The sequence below is a fragment of the Dunckerocampus dactyliophorus genome, chromosome 18 (assembly GCF_027744805.1).
Source record: "Dunckerocampus dactyliophorus isolate RoL2022-P2 chromosome 18, RoL_Ddac_1.1, whole genome shotgun sequence".
Taxonomy (NCBI): domain Eukaryota; kingdom Metazoa; phylum Chordata; class Actinopteri; order Syngnathiformes; family Syngnathidae; genus Dunckerocampus; species Dunckerocampus dactyliophorus.
In genome coordinates, this window is record NC_072836.1 from 21,808,004 (window position 1) to 21,822,347 (window position 14,344).

The window sequence follows — 14,344 nt, forward strand, 5'->3', positions numbered from 1 at the left end:
CTGAATGCCTTTTATTTGTATTTGACTTCATTTAGCCATTTTTAGGTGTGAAAATGCTTCATTCAGGCAAAAAAAATACACAGAATTTGCTGAAATATGCGTCTTTTTTGGTAACAATAGTCAAGCCCAAAACAGCCTGACTTAGGAAAGACCATGCAAGGGAGAAGCGGTGAGGGATTACTGTACTTAACCTTTCATATTATTTCCCTCTCATTTCTTACGCATCAGTAAAAACTCATTGTGTTTTTTTCTAGTCGTCATGTTTGCAGCGTTCTTTGTCGTCTGTTTGTGCTTCTTGTCTGCAAAGTAGCAAAAACAAATGTAGAGAAGGAGCATCAAATAACGAGATGACTCACGTTGCCTCTTATAGGAAGCAAGGAGAACTTTTTTTGAGCTAAGTGCGAAGCGTAGGCAGAGATACCGACACTCACACACAAACACACACACACACCCTCCATGCACAAAACACACAGCTGCACATGCTTAAGCACAGTGTACATCTGTGCGTGATACATCCATCAGTGCATCCACATCTGTGCACTGCAGCTTTCTGGTCCAGCGCCACCACCGCCGCCCCCCCCAACTGGGTTTGGCCATGTGCCAACCCACAGCCGAGCGATGCATGTGCTAAGCTCACAGTCGTGTTCCACTCCTGCCTATTTTGGCGGAAACGCTGATCTGGTTGGCATGAAGAGTTGAGGGACGAGGCTCAAGCAGCCTGACATTTGCTAACTCCCCTCCCCCTCTCCGTTACGCATCAGGCATCTGCGAAAAGTGGAGAGTTGGACTTGACTGGAAGTCATCAGCCTCGCAGAAGAGACGGCGTGTGGTTGCAGAGGATGACACGCCTTCCGTAAGGAGACCTCGGGTGTGAGCTGGAGTACGTCGGTGGAACTTCCAGGTACGTGAGAAAGCATTCGGGGAACTCGGTGTCTTCCCTGCTGAGAAAGGCTGCTTTCATCTCACCTCATGTGATGAATTTCATTATTTTTCGCCTTCGGACTGTCACAGACACGCACACCAGCGTTAGCCACGTGGCTGCGTTAGCTTGGCCGACGACCACACCGTGAGCCTCAAAAAGCCACCGTATGTCGTAATAAAGCCAAAGTCTTATTCAGAACTGGAAAAAGGAACACGAGCAACTGATGTGAGCCGTATTAGCAATTGGATGTGAAACAAGGGGGAGTAGGGTAGAATAAGATCTCCTCTTGGACACGTGGAATTGTCCGTTTGTGATGTGTGATGATACTGAAGTGAAAAGAGTGTTGCACTAAATCAAACCATCCCCGTCCCGTCCCGTCCCATCCCCACAGCGTATGAGAGTGCGGGCTTGTACCCTCACCAAGGCACTCAAGGTGTGGAAAAGTGTCTAGCAAAGCGCCCCCGCGCTCAAAGAGCACTTTTTGTCCACCTCACACCCGACCCGACGCTGTCAGTCACTCAGTCCGCTTCATCGAAAGTGGATCTTTTGGTGTAACCGTGGTCATGGAAACCCATCTCTTCATCGGCCTCATCACGTAGCCACGCTGACGCCTGGGGGGGTCGTGTAAGTTGGTTTTAGGATGAGTGGAATGTGTGTTGGCACTCATCTGCTGACTGCCTGAGCAACAAACTTCAGCCAACTTCGCTTCCATCTTTTGCTTCCTGGATGGATACACCAGGGATGTCCAAACTTATTCACAACAAGGGCCGCATGAAAGGGTGAAATATGAAAGGATGCAGCTTTGCCACTTTCACATTTTGTAAAGCAACACATGAACATATGTTAAGTACAACCCAGCATCAGGGCCACATTGAACAGAACACCTGAGATTTCAACAATAACGGCACACTTTTGGGACAGAATCAAGTGGTCATTTTAGGAGAATTGAGCGGTCATTTTAGGAGAATCGAGAGGTCATTTTAGGAGAATCGAGAGGTCATTTTAGGAGAATCGAGCGGTCATTTTAGGAGAATCGAGAGGTCATTTTAGGAGAATTGAGCGGTCATTTTAGGAGAATCGAGCAGTCATTTTAGGAGAATCGAGCAATCATTTTAGGAGAATCGAGCAATCATTTTAGGAGAATCGAGCGATCATTTTAGGAGAATCAGGAGGTCATTTTAGGAGAATCGAGCGGTCATTTTAGGAGAATCGAGCAGTCATTTTAGGAGAATCGAGAGGTCATTTTAGGAGAATCAAGCGGTCATTTTAGGAGAATCAGGAGGTCATTTTAGGAGAATCAAGCGGTCATTTTAGGAGAATCTGTTACGATGGTGTTTGTCGCTCTGCTGCCGCCTGCTGTGTATGTGCTCTCTGTGCAGCTCCAGCCAGTGTGGGTGGAGTCCCCAGCACACACCTGCAGGCAATCCCATCAGGCAGGCCTTCTTATACTCAGCAGCTACGAGGGACCAGTGCCAGATTGTACTCCTTGCTACCTGTTCCGCTTCGTCCGGCTCCTTACCTGTTCCCCGCTTTCTGGCTCACCCTCGTTCCCTCTGCTCAGTACTATTTCCTGTTACACTAGTTGTTGTTCCAGCTCAGGTTTGCCTGTAGTATTTCTCAGTTGTAGTCTAGTTATTTCCTGTCAGCCTTCTGCTGGCAGCATTTTGTGTTTTCTACTTTTGGTTTGTGATTTTTCCTTGTGTTGTACTTTTCCCGCTTGGGACACTTTACGTTATTAAATACCTTTTGTATCCATTTTTGGTCTGCTTCCCTGCGTTGGGTTCCGCCCCTTTTACAAGTGGCTACCCACACTTGTGACAGAATCGAGCAATCATTTTAGGACAATCAAGCGGTCATTTTAGGAGAATCGAGAGGTCATTTTAGGAGAATCGAAAGGTCATTTTAGGAGAATCGAGCAGTCATTTTACAAGAATCAAGCGGTCAATTTAGGAGAATCGAGCAGTCATTTTAGGAGAATCGAACGGTCATTTTAGGAGAATCAAGCAGTCATTTTAGGAGAATCGAGAGGTCATTTTAGGAGAATCGAGCAGTCATTTTAGGAGAATCAAGCGATCATTTTAGGAGAATCAAGCAGTCATTTTAGGAGAATCGAGAGGTCATTTTAGGAGAATCGAGAGGTCATTTTAGGAGAATCGAGCGGTCATTTTAGGAGAATCAAGCGGTCATTTTAGGAGAATCGAGCAATCATTTTAGGAGAATCGAGCGATCATTTTAGGAGAATCGAAAGGTCATTTTAGGAGAATCGAGCGGTCATTTTAGGAGAATTGAGAGGTCATTTTAGGAGAATCGAAAGGTCATTTTAGGAGAATCAAGAGGTCATTTTAGGAGAATCGAGCAGTCATTTTAGGAGAATCGAGCGATCATTTTAGGAGAATCAAGCAGTCATTTTAGGAGAATCAAGCGATCATTTTAGGAGAATCAAGCGGTCATTTTAGGAGAATCAAGCGGTCATTTTAGGAGAATCGAGCAGTCATTTTACGAGAATCAAGCGGTCAATTTAGGAGAATCGAGCAGTCATTTTAGGAGAATCAAGGGGTCATTTTAGGAGAATCAAGCGGTCATTTTAGGAGAATCGAGCGGTCATTTTAGGAGAACCGAGCGGTCATTTTAGGAGAAGTTTACTATACTTACATATAAAACTATATTACGACTTTTTTCTTGTAAATTTACCACTTTATTCTGAACATCTCCACGTTTAGAATGTGACCCTAACAGTCCGTTAGCAACGACGTGAAACGTGTTTGAAGAAGTGTAGGCGACAAAGCCTCTTATTAATATCAACTTCTCTTTGCTGTTGTTTTTTTCCTTTTCCAGCTGTGTCAGCTTTCTTCTCAGAGAGTCTTTGTCAAATGTTTTCATAACATTAGAACTTTATTTCCAGAATATTTGGCAACTTTGTTACCATAACATTACAACTCTTGCCCCAGCCAAATTTTCCTAAAATTGCGGCTTTGTTTTGTTTTTCACAATATTAAATTAAGATAGAAGATATTTTCTCTTGAATATTTCAAGTGAATGCTACTAAATTAACCTAATTTTTCCTCATAATATGAGGTTTTTTCTCATTAGAATACAACTTTTTTTTCTCTTCATATTTGGACTTTATACTCGCAGAATTGCAGCTGTTTTTTTTCATTTCTGCTGTAGTTTTTTTGGCAGTAATTTTTGTAACTGTTCTTTGTATAATCGTGTGTTTTTATTCCCATAATAGTTGGGCTTCACCTCAATAATATTAGAACTTTTGCCACAGCTTAATTTTCCAAACTTTATTTTTTTTTTGTTTCCAGCTATTTCAATGTTCTTCTTGTCATTTTTCCTCTCGTAATGACGACTTTATTCCCGTAGTATTTTGACTTTATTCTTGTAACGTTCACATTTTTTCCACAACCAAGTTTTCCAAAAATGAGAAATGTATTTTTGTTTAGTTTGTGTCTCATAATATTAGGACTTTTTTCTTGAATATTTCAAGTTCCTGCGACTAAAATGATGTTATTGTTACGCTACAGCATTCTTCTTATGTTATTTTTCTTTCAATATTTGGACTTTATTCTTGTAAAATGACTGCTTCTTTCGAGTTCCATGATGTTTTTAGGATGTGCCGTGGGCCGCACTTTGCACACCCCAGGTTTAGGAGGGCTTTGATGACTGGGGACATATCGTGGAAGCCATGGAACATCTGCAAAGCTCACTGGTCTCCTCCATCACGACACCCCCACCCCCCACCCACAACCTTCAGTGTGTGTTTGGAGGAGGTGGGGTCGCACATCTGAGGTTTATTTAGTAGCCCCCAGGTTGTGCGTGAAGACATGCTCTTGATATGCACACGCACATGCACTCATCAGCTGACCTGATGAGTTTGCCCACTTTTGACCGGGTGCATATATATTTGTCTTTGCTACCCCACCCCTCAGGGCCCCTGGCTTGCAAACCCCGTTTCCCATAACCTGAGACAATCACAGACAGGTGCGATCCGGATGTACTTATCCCATCATCCATGCTGACCCGTACAGGAAGTAGCCCTGTAACCCGCACCCCCACCGGTGGCCTTCCTGTCCCCGTGATGCCTTCCAGGAAGGAAGGATGCTTCTTCTTTATGTGTTGGTTCTCAGGCATTTCTTTGAGATGATTGATTCCAGGCTTCATGCTCACCTCTTTTCCTTTTATCTCTATCTTAGTTTGATTCCACGCCAAAGACGTCCACGCTGATTTCTCTGACTTGTTCATGTATTTTCATGAAATAGGTTTTGGGTTTCACGCGCTGGAAGGGAAGCCAAGGTCAGGCTTCTGGGTTTAGTCTGTGCTCCAAATGAGACACAAAAGCGCGGGACGCCATTGGAGGCCGCTGAGGAGGGGACGGGGACTTCCAGACAGACGCCGCTTTTTCTTCTTCCTTTGGCTGCGCTTGAAGGAAAGGAAGTCTGGACGGGAATGGAAAGAAGAAGGTGAGGAAGGCATGGACGTGCTCAGATGTTGTGCAGGACGATAAAAGCGTGTCCATGTTTCTGTCCGTGTGATGGAAAACAAATCATGGAGATGCCGCAGTGCAGGTGGTCACATGCACGTGCACGTGCACGTACACGTACGCATGCTTCCCTTTTTTTCACATTAAACAACAAATACGGTGTTCCCTCACTCTATCGCCGTTCACCTTTCACAGATCTGCTGTTGCTTTCTTCTACTGCAGCCTATGAACGCTGCTGCGGGCCGAGCCTGGCCCTTTAAGAAGACTTGCATTGTGGGAAGTTGACCGTCTATCTCTTCCCTCTCTCTCATCTGTCTGCACCGCCCATTGTTTTCCACGTCCTGATTGGCTGTAGACCGTTGTCAATCAGTCTCCTTCGTGCCGTCCTTGCTTGTTAGCTTATAAATGAATCTTCCGTTCGTCTGCAGCAATATGTTTTGACAAGGATACAAAAACGCGTCGGGCATGCCCAGAGGAGTGAAATACACGTGAGTGACTTCATCATTTCTTGTGATGATCTTTAAGGTAGATCATTCAAATTCAAAGGAAGGTGTGAACTTTTTGGAGTCTTGTGTTAAAGTCATGTTCAAGCCTGTGTGAGAAAAGTGTATAAAGTGTATGCTGGGGGCTTTTACAACTTTTAAACATAAGAATCATTGTAGTTGGCTAATTGGTGGATTTCACTTATTGCGAGCTATTTTGGGAAGCTATCCCCCGCGATAAAGGAGGGAACACTGAACATCAGTTACGTTTGTAAAAAGCATGCATGCCACAAGCACAGCACAGAGACGTCCTTTCTTTTCCCAAAAGTCATCAAAGTTCCAATTAGCTTACATCCATTTTCTACAGTATAGCGCTTGTCCCCACTTATGCTGGAGCCTATCCCCGCTGTAGGCAGGCTAATATTCTTTCATATAATATATTCATTTCATTAAATGATCATTAGTTATTCTTTTCACCATGAGATTTGGTGTGATTCATTCATTCATTCAGCCATTTTCTGTACTGCTTGCCTTAATTAGTTCAAATAATAGTTAATATAATCATAATTTTTAAAATAATAACAATACATCTAGTCATACTAATTATTGTTGTATAATTAGGTTATTATATTTTGTGTTCTGGATGACTTGTCTTAATGAGTTCATCTTCAATATAATCAATGTAAGATTCATTATGAATATCATCATTACAATTATTCTTATCAATGCATCCATTTTCCATACCGCTTGTCCTCACTGGGGACGCAGGTATGCTGGAGCCTATCCCGACCGACTTCTGTGGTGAGGTGAGGCACACCCACCCTGAACAGGTCATCGGCCAATCACAGGACACGTAGACACAAACAACCAATCACACACATGCACAAAAATGTTAGCGAGAGTGGATGCTTTTTGAAGACGATGTGAAGATTGGTGCGCATGGTGTCATCCTGTCATTCCATGCATTCCATGTCATTCCTGCTGCAGGTGCAAGTGAAGAAAAAGACCAAAGGAACATGACGGCAGGGAAACTGTGATGTTGCTGCGATGCTTCAGGTGACACGCAGGGACCATTTGCTGTTATACTGCCACCTAGCGGGAGATCCTCTTTGTACTTTGCTAACAAAGTTGCTGACACCTGCAGCCAAGAAGGGGCCTGAGACACGTAAACACTTTGTGCACGTCGCAGCCAGACATGCAGACAGGGAGTGAAAACAAGGAGACAGCACGCTGTAAAAGAAAAGGAAAGTCTGCATGCTTGTGTTTGGGCTAACTGGTCTGAGAGGTGCAAGCTAATGGTTTTAAGCTAATGGCTTGGCAGGGGAACAAGTGGAAGTGAAGTCACTTTTTATAGCGTGGCACCTTGGGCTTTGGACTTTTATGTAATAAAGTACACACCCCTATAGTCACCTTCACACTCCTATTACGCAATACTGTCATACTGTACATCATAAGACATAATATAGACTTCCTTTACGCTCTTACTACCCAATACTGTCATACATCATAAGACATAATATAGACTCCCTTTACGCTCCTACTACGCAATACTGTCATACATCATAAGACATAATATAAACTCCCTTTACACTCCTACAACCCAATACTGTCATACTGTACATCATAAGACATAATATGGACTCCCTTTATGCTGCAACTACCCAATGCTGTCATACATCATAAGACATACTAGAGACTCCCTTCACGCTCATACTACCAAATACTGTCATACTGTACATCATAAGACATAATATAGACTCCCTTTACGCTCCTATTACGCAATACTGTCATACATCATAAGACATAATATAGACTCCCACATGTTAGCCTTGTTGTTGCGTAGAGTACCTCCTGCAGTGGTTGCTGTCTCATCAATGAAATATTCTGTTAGTAGCGCACGTAGGCAGCGAGATGGCTACCAAGTGTCCTTGATATGTCAGCACTCATATGAAACCATCTCAGGACCTTCTCTGGTCCATCCTTCATCTGCTGAAGGAGACACAAAGTGGTCACATGGCGTCTGGCAGCGTAATCCTAAAGCTATCGCAACTTATCATCAAAGTGTTGCATAATTGAGTTCATGAGTGTGTTTGTGCTGTAACCTGATATCTTTTCTTCTTCGAACGCCCCCCCCCGTCCCGACCCCCCCCTTCCCCCCCCAAAAAAGTCTGGCGACAACTGTGGCTTCAGGCTGTGGTTGTGGCCGTAGTCCCGCCAGCACCCAGCTAATGAAAAACCAACATGGCTGCAGAGCGTTAGACTGAACACAAGTACTAACCCCCCACTACCCAGCACCCGCTCCCCCGGTCGCCGCTGGCAGCGGCCTCCAGCGCCAGCTGTCACCACCTTAAACCAGCCGGCGCGATGACCTCATCACAACCAGCACGCCTGGATTAGTGACCTCGCGTACCCGCCTGCTCTGCTCCTTCAAGCACCTTCCAGTTACCTAGGCAGGCTAAACTACCATAACCATAATGTATCCCACCAGGTATCCTGTACTGCTGAATGACCAAACCTGCAAAAAACGTCAGCATTTTAGAGAAATTGGAGAAAGAAATGGCATTTTTGGCCCATACTGAAGTATGGCGGTGTAGAATTTCACATATGAAAAAATGCCCTAGCCTAGTCTAACAGAGCAGGGATTCTCAAGCGGTGGGCCTGCACCCTGAACAGTAGGTGAAAAACTACTTTACAAATACATGAATAAAAAAGAAAGAAAGAAAAATACACAGAGATATAAACATGGAATAATAAATACATGAAATGCAAGCAATGAAGTCATTTCTAACACTATACTGCACAGTTATCAGCAAAATAGCCCAACTGACTTATCTTTGTTTTTCTGAAATACCCGTGAGTTTCATTACACAACAAAACTACAAATAACACGACTACAACTCAAACATTCATGTCTTTTCAGATGATTCAGACTACAGTAACCCCTCCTTTATGGCGCTTCATTGGCTCCAGGCCCGACGGTGATAAGTCCATTCCCGCCAAGTAGGATTCCTTATTTCATAGAAAACCTGTTTAGCACCTTCTAAACACGTTTTTTTTAACATTATTAGAGCCCTCTAGACATAAAATAACACCCCTATAGTCACCTTTACACTCCTATTACCCAATATAGTAGACATCCATCCATCCATCCATTTTCTATACCGCTTCTCCTCATTAGGGTCGCGGGGGCATGCTAGAGCTTATCTCAGCTGACTTTGGGCGAGAGGCGGTGTACACCCTGGACTGGTCGCCAGGGCACATATAGACAAACAAACATTCACACTCACATTCATACCTATGGACAATTTAGAGTCACCAATTAACCTAACATGCATGTTATTGGAATGTGGGAGGAAACCAGAGTACCCGGAGAAAACCCAAGCACAGGGAGAACATGCAAACTCCACACAAAAATGCTCAAGGGGAGAATCCAACCCAGGTCTTCCCGATCTCCAGACTGTGACTGTGTGGCCAACGTGCTAACCACTAGACCACCGTGCAGCCCTATAGTAGAAGAGAAAATAAGACACAAATAAGACTCTTGCACACGTGCTTTCCTGTAAATGTGTTCCGGTGTTGGACAGGAAGTGACATGCCTGTTGTGAGATCATTCAATAAAAGCCTGTTGTTCTGGCGGTGATCAAGTCTGGTGCGTGTGCGTCTCAGCCAATATTACAGTCACATTACTGACACCGAGTGACCAGCGGAGAATAGTACATGCTGTATCGTCACAACGTCTTGGAATGCGTCTTTTGAATGCCTTCAATTTCTATTTGACTTCATTTGGGCCAAAACTACGTCAAATGTGCTTAAATATGCTTCTTGTTTACTGATGTAGTCGACCCAGACAACAGCGTGAGTTGTTCATGGATATATTTTGGAAATACGGTGATAGAGTCAAGCGCGTTTTTCCTCCAGAGAAGCAAGGAGGCCAACTTTTCACTCTTTTGACGTTTTCTCTCACTTTTTGTTTTTTTTTCCCCAACAGCCAGTCCAAATCATAAGTGCTCCCCCTCAGCATCTAAACATTTTGCGACTGGAAATACTTGGATTCAAATCATTTTCAGCAGATTTTCATGTCAAAAAATAAGACAAATGGATCACTAACAGCTGTTTTGGTGTAAGGATGAGGTGGACGTGTCGTGTAAACATTAGCTTGGTGTATACGCTATATAGCGACGCTCCATATTGGTGCTCGCATCAAACAAGCACCTAAAGAGACGATAAACACAGATGTACGCCCGTAACATACAGCACAGACACACGCACACACACACACACACACACGTGCTATGTGAAAATAAAGAGACACTTGCTCCGTTGGCACCTCCTCCCATCACACACACGCCGCCTCCACTCCTTCATCCCAGCTGTCACAACTGCAAAAACTCCACAAATACACAACACACATTCACACTCACCCACACACACACACACATATACATGCACACACACGCACACACACAGCACTTTTCCTGCTCACACCTTTTCCCGCTTGCAACGGCTCCCTCCAGTTGGTGCCCACTCACGACTGCACATTGTGTGTCTTTGTGTGTGCGTGTGTGGCCCTCTTCCAGCTGACATGTCCACCTCTGGCAAGACACAATGACACATGGCTGGTGAGGGGTGTTACATTTGGCCTCCTCTCATCTGGGATCATTTTACCTCATCAATCAATCAATCAAATATTAAATCAAATGAGTGTGTGTGTGTCCAAGAAGAAAAGTGATGAGTGTGTGTCCTCGAAGAAAAGTGATGATTGTGTGTCCTCGAAGAAACGTGATGGGAGTGTGTCCTAGAAGAAATGTGATGAGAGTGTGTGTCCAAGAAGAAAAGTGATGAGTGTGTGTGTCCAAGAAGAAAAGTGATGAGAGTGTGTGTCCAAAAAGAAAAGTAAAGTGATGAGAGTGTGTGTCCAAGAAGAAAAGTAAAGTGATGAGAGTGTGTGTCCAAGAAGAAAAGTGATGAGTGTGTGTCCTCGAAGAAAAGTGATGAGAGTGTGTGTCCAAAAAGAAAAGTAAAGTGATGAGAGTGTGTGTCCAAGAAGAAAAGTGATGAGTGTGTGTCCTCGAAGAAAAGTGATGAGAGTGTGTGTCCAAGAAGAAAAGTGATGAGTGTGTGTGTCCAAGAAGAAAAGTGATGAGAGTGTGTGTCCAAAAAGAAAAGTAAAGTGATGAGAGTGTGTGTCCAAGAAGAAAAGTGATGAGTGTGTGTCCTCGAAGAAAAGTGATGAGAGTGTGTGTCCAAGAAGAAAAGTGATGAGTGTGTGTCCTTGAAGAAAAGTGATGAGAGTGTGTGTCCAAGAAGAAAAGTGATAAGTGTGTGTCCTCGAAGAAAAGCGATGAGTGTGTGTCCTCGAAGAAAAGCGATGAGAGTGTGTCCAAGAAGAAAAGTGATGAGAGTGTGTGTGTCCTAGAAGAAAAGTGATGAGAGTGTGTCCTAGAAGGAAAGTGATGAGTGTGTGTCCTAGAAGAAAAGTGATGAGAGTGTGTGTCCAAGAAAAAAAGTGACGAGTGTGTGTGTCCAAGAAGAAAAGTGATGAGTGTGTGTCCAAGAAGAAATGTGATGAGAGTGTGTGTCCAAGAAGAAAAGTGATGAGAGTGTGTGTCCAAGAAAAAAAGTGACGAGTGTGTGTGTCCAAGAAGAAAAGTGATGAGTGTGTATCCAAGGAGAAAAGTGATGAGTGTGTGTCCTCGAAGAAAAGTGATGAGAGTGTGTGTCCAAGAAGAAAAGTGATAAGTGTGTGTCCTCGAAGAAAAGCGATGAGTGTGTGTCCTCGAAGAAAAGCGATGAGAGTGTGTCCAAGAAGAAAAGTGATGAGAGTGTGTGTGTCCTAGAAGAAAAGTGATGAGAGTGTGTCCTCGAAGAAAAGTGATGAGAGTGTGTGTCCAAAAAGAAAAGTAAAGTGATGAGAGTGTGTGTCCAAGAAGAAAAGTAAAGTGATGAGAGTGTGTGTCCAAGAAGAAAAGTGATGAGTGTGTGTCCTCGAAGAAAAGTGATGAGAGTGTGTGTCCAAAAAGAAAAGTAAAGTGATGAGAGTGTGTGTCCAAGAAGAAAAGTGATGAGTGTGTGTCCTCGAAGAAAAGTGATGAGAGTGTGTGTCCAAGAAGAAAAGTGATGAGTGTGTGTGTCCAAGAAGAAAAGTGATGAGAGTGTGTGTCCAAAAAGAAAAGTAAAGTGATGAGAGTGTGTGTCCAAGAAGAAAAGTGATGAGTGTGTGTCCTCGAAGAAAAGTGATGAGAGTGTGTGTCCAAGAAGAAAAGTGATGAGTGTGTGTCCTTGAAGAAAAGTGATGAGAGTGTGTGTCCAAGAAGAAAAGTGATAAGTGTGTGTCCTCGAAGAAAAGCGATGAGAGTGTGTCCAAGAAGAAAAGTGATGAGAGTGTGTGTGTCCTAGAAGAAAAGTGATGAGAGTGTGTCCTAGAAGGAAAGTGATGAGTGTGTGTCCTAGAAGAAAAGTGATGAGAGTGTGTCCTAGAAGAAAAGTGATGAGAGTGTGTGTCCAAGAAAAAAAGTGACGAGTGTGTGTGTCCAAGAAGAAAAGTGATGAGTGTGTGTCCAAGAAGAAATGTGATGAGAGTGTGTGTCCAAGAAGAAAAGTGATGAGAATGTGTGTCCAAGAAAAAAAGTGACGAGTGTGTGTGTCCAAGAAGAAAAGTGATGAGTGTGTATCCAAGGAGAAAAGTGATGAGTGTGTGTCCTCGAAGAAAAGTGATGAGAGTGTGTGTCCAAGAAGAAAAGTGATAAGTGTGTGTCCTCGAAGAAAAGCGATGAGTGTGTGTCCTCGAAGAAAAGCGATGAGAGTGTGTCCAAGAAGAAAAGTGATGAGAGTGTGTCCAAGAAGAAAAGTGCTGAGAGTGTGTGTGTCCTAGAAGAAAAGTGATGAGAGTGTGTCCTCGAAGAAAAGTGATGAGAGTGTGTCCTAGAAGGAAAGTGATGAGTGTGTGTCCTAGAAGAAAAGTGATGAGAGTGTGTGTCCAAGAAAAAAAGTGACGAGTGTGTGTGTCCAAGAAGAAAAGTGATGAGTGTGTATCCAAGGAGAAAAGTGATGAGTGTGTCCAAGAAGAAAAGTGATAAGTGTGTGTCCAAGAAGAAAAGTGATGAGTGTGTGTCCTAGAAGAAAAGTGATGAGAGTGTGTCCTAGAAGGAAAGTGATGAGTGTGTGTCCTAGAAGAAAAGTGATGAGTGTGTCCTAGAAGGAAAGTGATGAGTGTGTATCCAAGGAGAAAAGTGATGAGTGTGTGTCCAAGAAGAAAAGTGATGAGTGTGTGTCCTAGAAGAAAAGTGATGAGAGTGTGTCCTAGAAGAAAAGTGATGAGAGTGTCCTAGAAGAAAAGTGATGAGAGTGTGTGTCCAAGAAGAAAAGTGATGAGTGTGTCCAAGAAGAAAAGTGATGAGTGTGTCCAAGAAGAAAAGTGATGAGAGTGTGTGTCCAAGAAAAAAAGTGTTGAGTGTGTGTGTCCAAGAAGAAAAGTGATGAGTGTGTATCCAAGGAGAAAAGTGATGAGTGTGTCCAAGAAGAAAAGTGATAAGTGTGTGTCCAAGAAGAAAAGTGATGAGTGTGTGTCCTAGAAGAAAAGTGATGAGAGTGTGTCCTAGAAGGAAAGTGATGAGTGTGTGTCCTAGAAGAAAAGTGATGAGTGTGTCCTAGAAGGAAAGTGATGAGTGTGTATCCAAGGAGAAAAGTGATGAGTGTGTGTCCAAGAAGAAAAGTGATGAGTGTGTGTCCTAGAAGAAAAGTGATGAGAGTGTGTCCTAGAAGAAAAGTGATGAGAGTGTCCTAGAAGAAAAGTGATGAGAGTGTGTGTCCAAGAAGAAAAGTGATGAGTGTGTCCAAGAAGAAAAGTGATGAGTGTGTCCAAGAAGAAAAGTGATGAGAGTGTGTGTCCAAGAAAAAAAGTGACGAGTGTGTGTGTCCAAGAAGAAAAGTGATGAGTGTGTATCCAAGGAGAAAAGTGATGAGTGTGTCCAAGAAGAAAAGTGATGAGTGTGTGTCCTAGAAGAAAAGTGATGAGAGTGTCCTAGAAGAAAAGTGATGAGAGTGTGTGTCCAAGAAGAAAAGTGATGAGTGTGTGTCCTAGAAGAAAAGTGATGAGAGTGTCCTAGAAGAAAAGTGATGAGAGTGTGTCCAAGAAGAAAAGTGATGAGTGTGTCCAAGAAGAAAAGTGATGAGAGTGTGTGTCCAAGAAAAAAAGTGACGAGTGTATGTGTCCAAGAAGAAAAGTGATGAGTGTGTCCAAGAAGAAAAGTGATGAGTGTGTGTCCTAGAAGAAAAGTGATGAGAGTGTGTCCTAGAAGAAAAGTGATGAGAGTGTCCTAGAAGAAAAGTGATGAGTGTGTGTCCTAGAAGAAAAGTGATGAGAGTGTCCTAGAAGAAAAGTGATGAGAGTGTGTGTCCAAGAAGAAAAGTGATGAGTGTGTCCAAGAACAAAAGTGATGAGTGTGTCCAAGAAGAAAA

The 14,344-nt window shown here is 43.3% G+C and overlaps 1 long non-coding RNA gene across 1 annotated transcript; it reads left to right on the forward strand.

The window, feature by feature from the left end:
- Positions 1 to 678: 678 nt before the first annotated feature.
- Positions 679 to 6,930, forward strand: LOC129171328 (uncharacterized). The gene is made up of 3 exons (XR_008566772.1): positions 679 to 901; positions 5,185 to 5,385; positions 6,875 to 6,930. It is a non-coding gene; the product is annotated as an uncharacterized LOC129171328 (long non-coding RNA).
- The last annotated feature ends 7,414 nt before the right edge of the window (positions 6,931 to 14,344 follow it).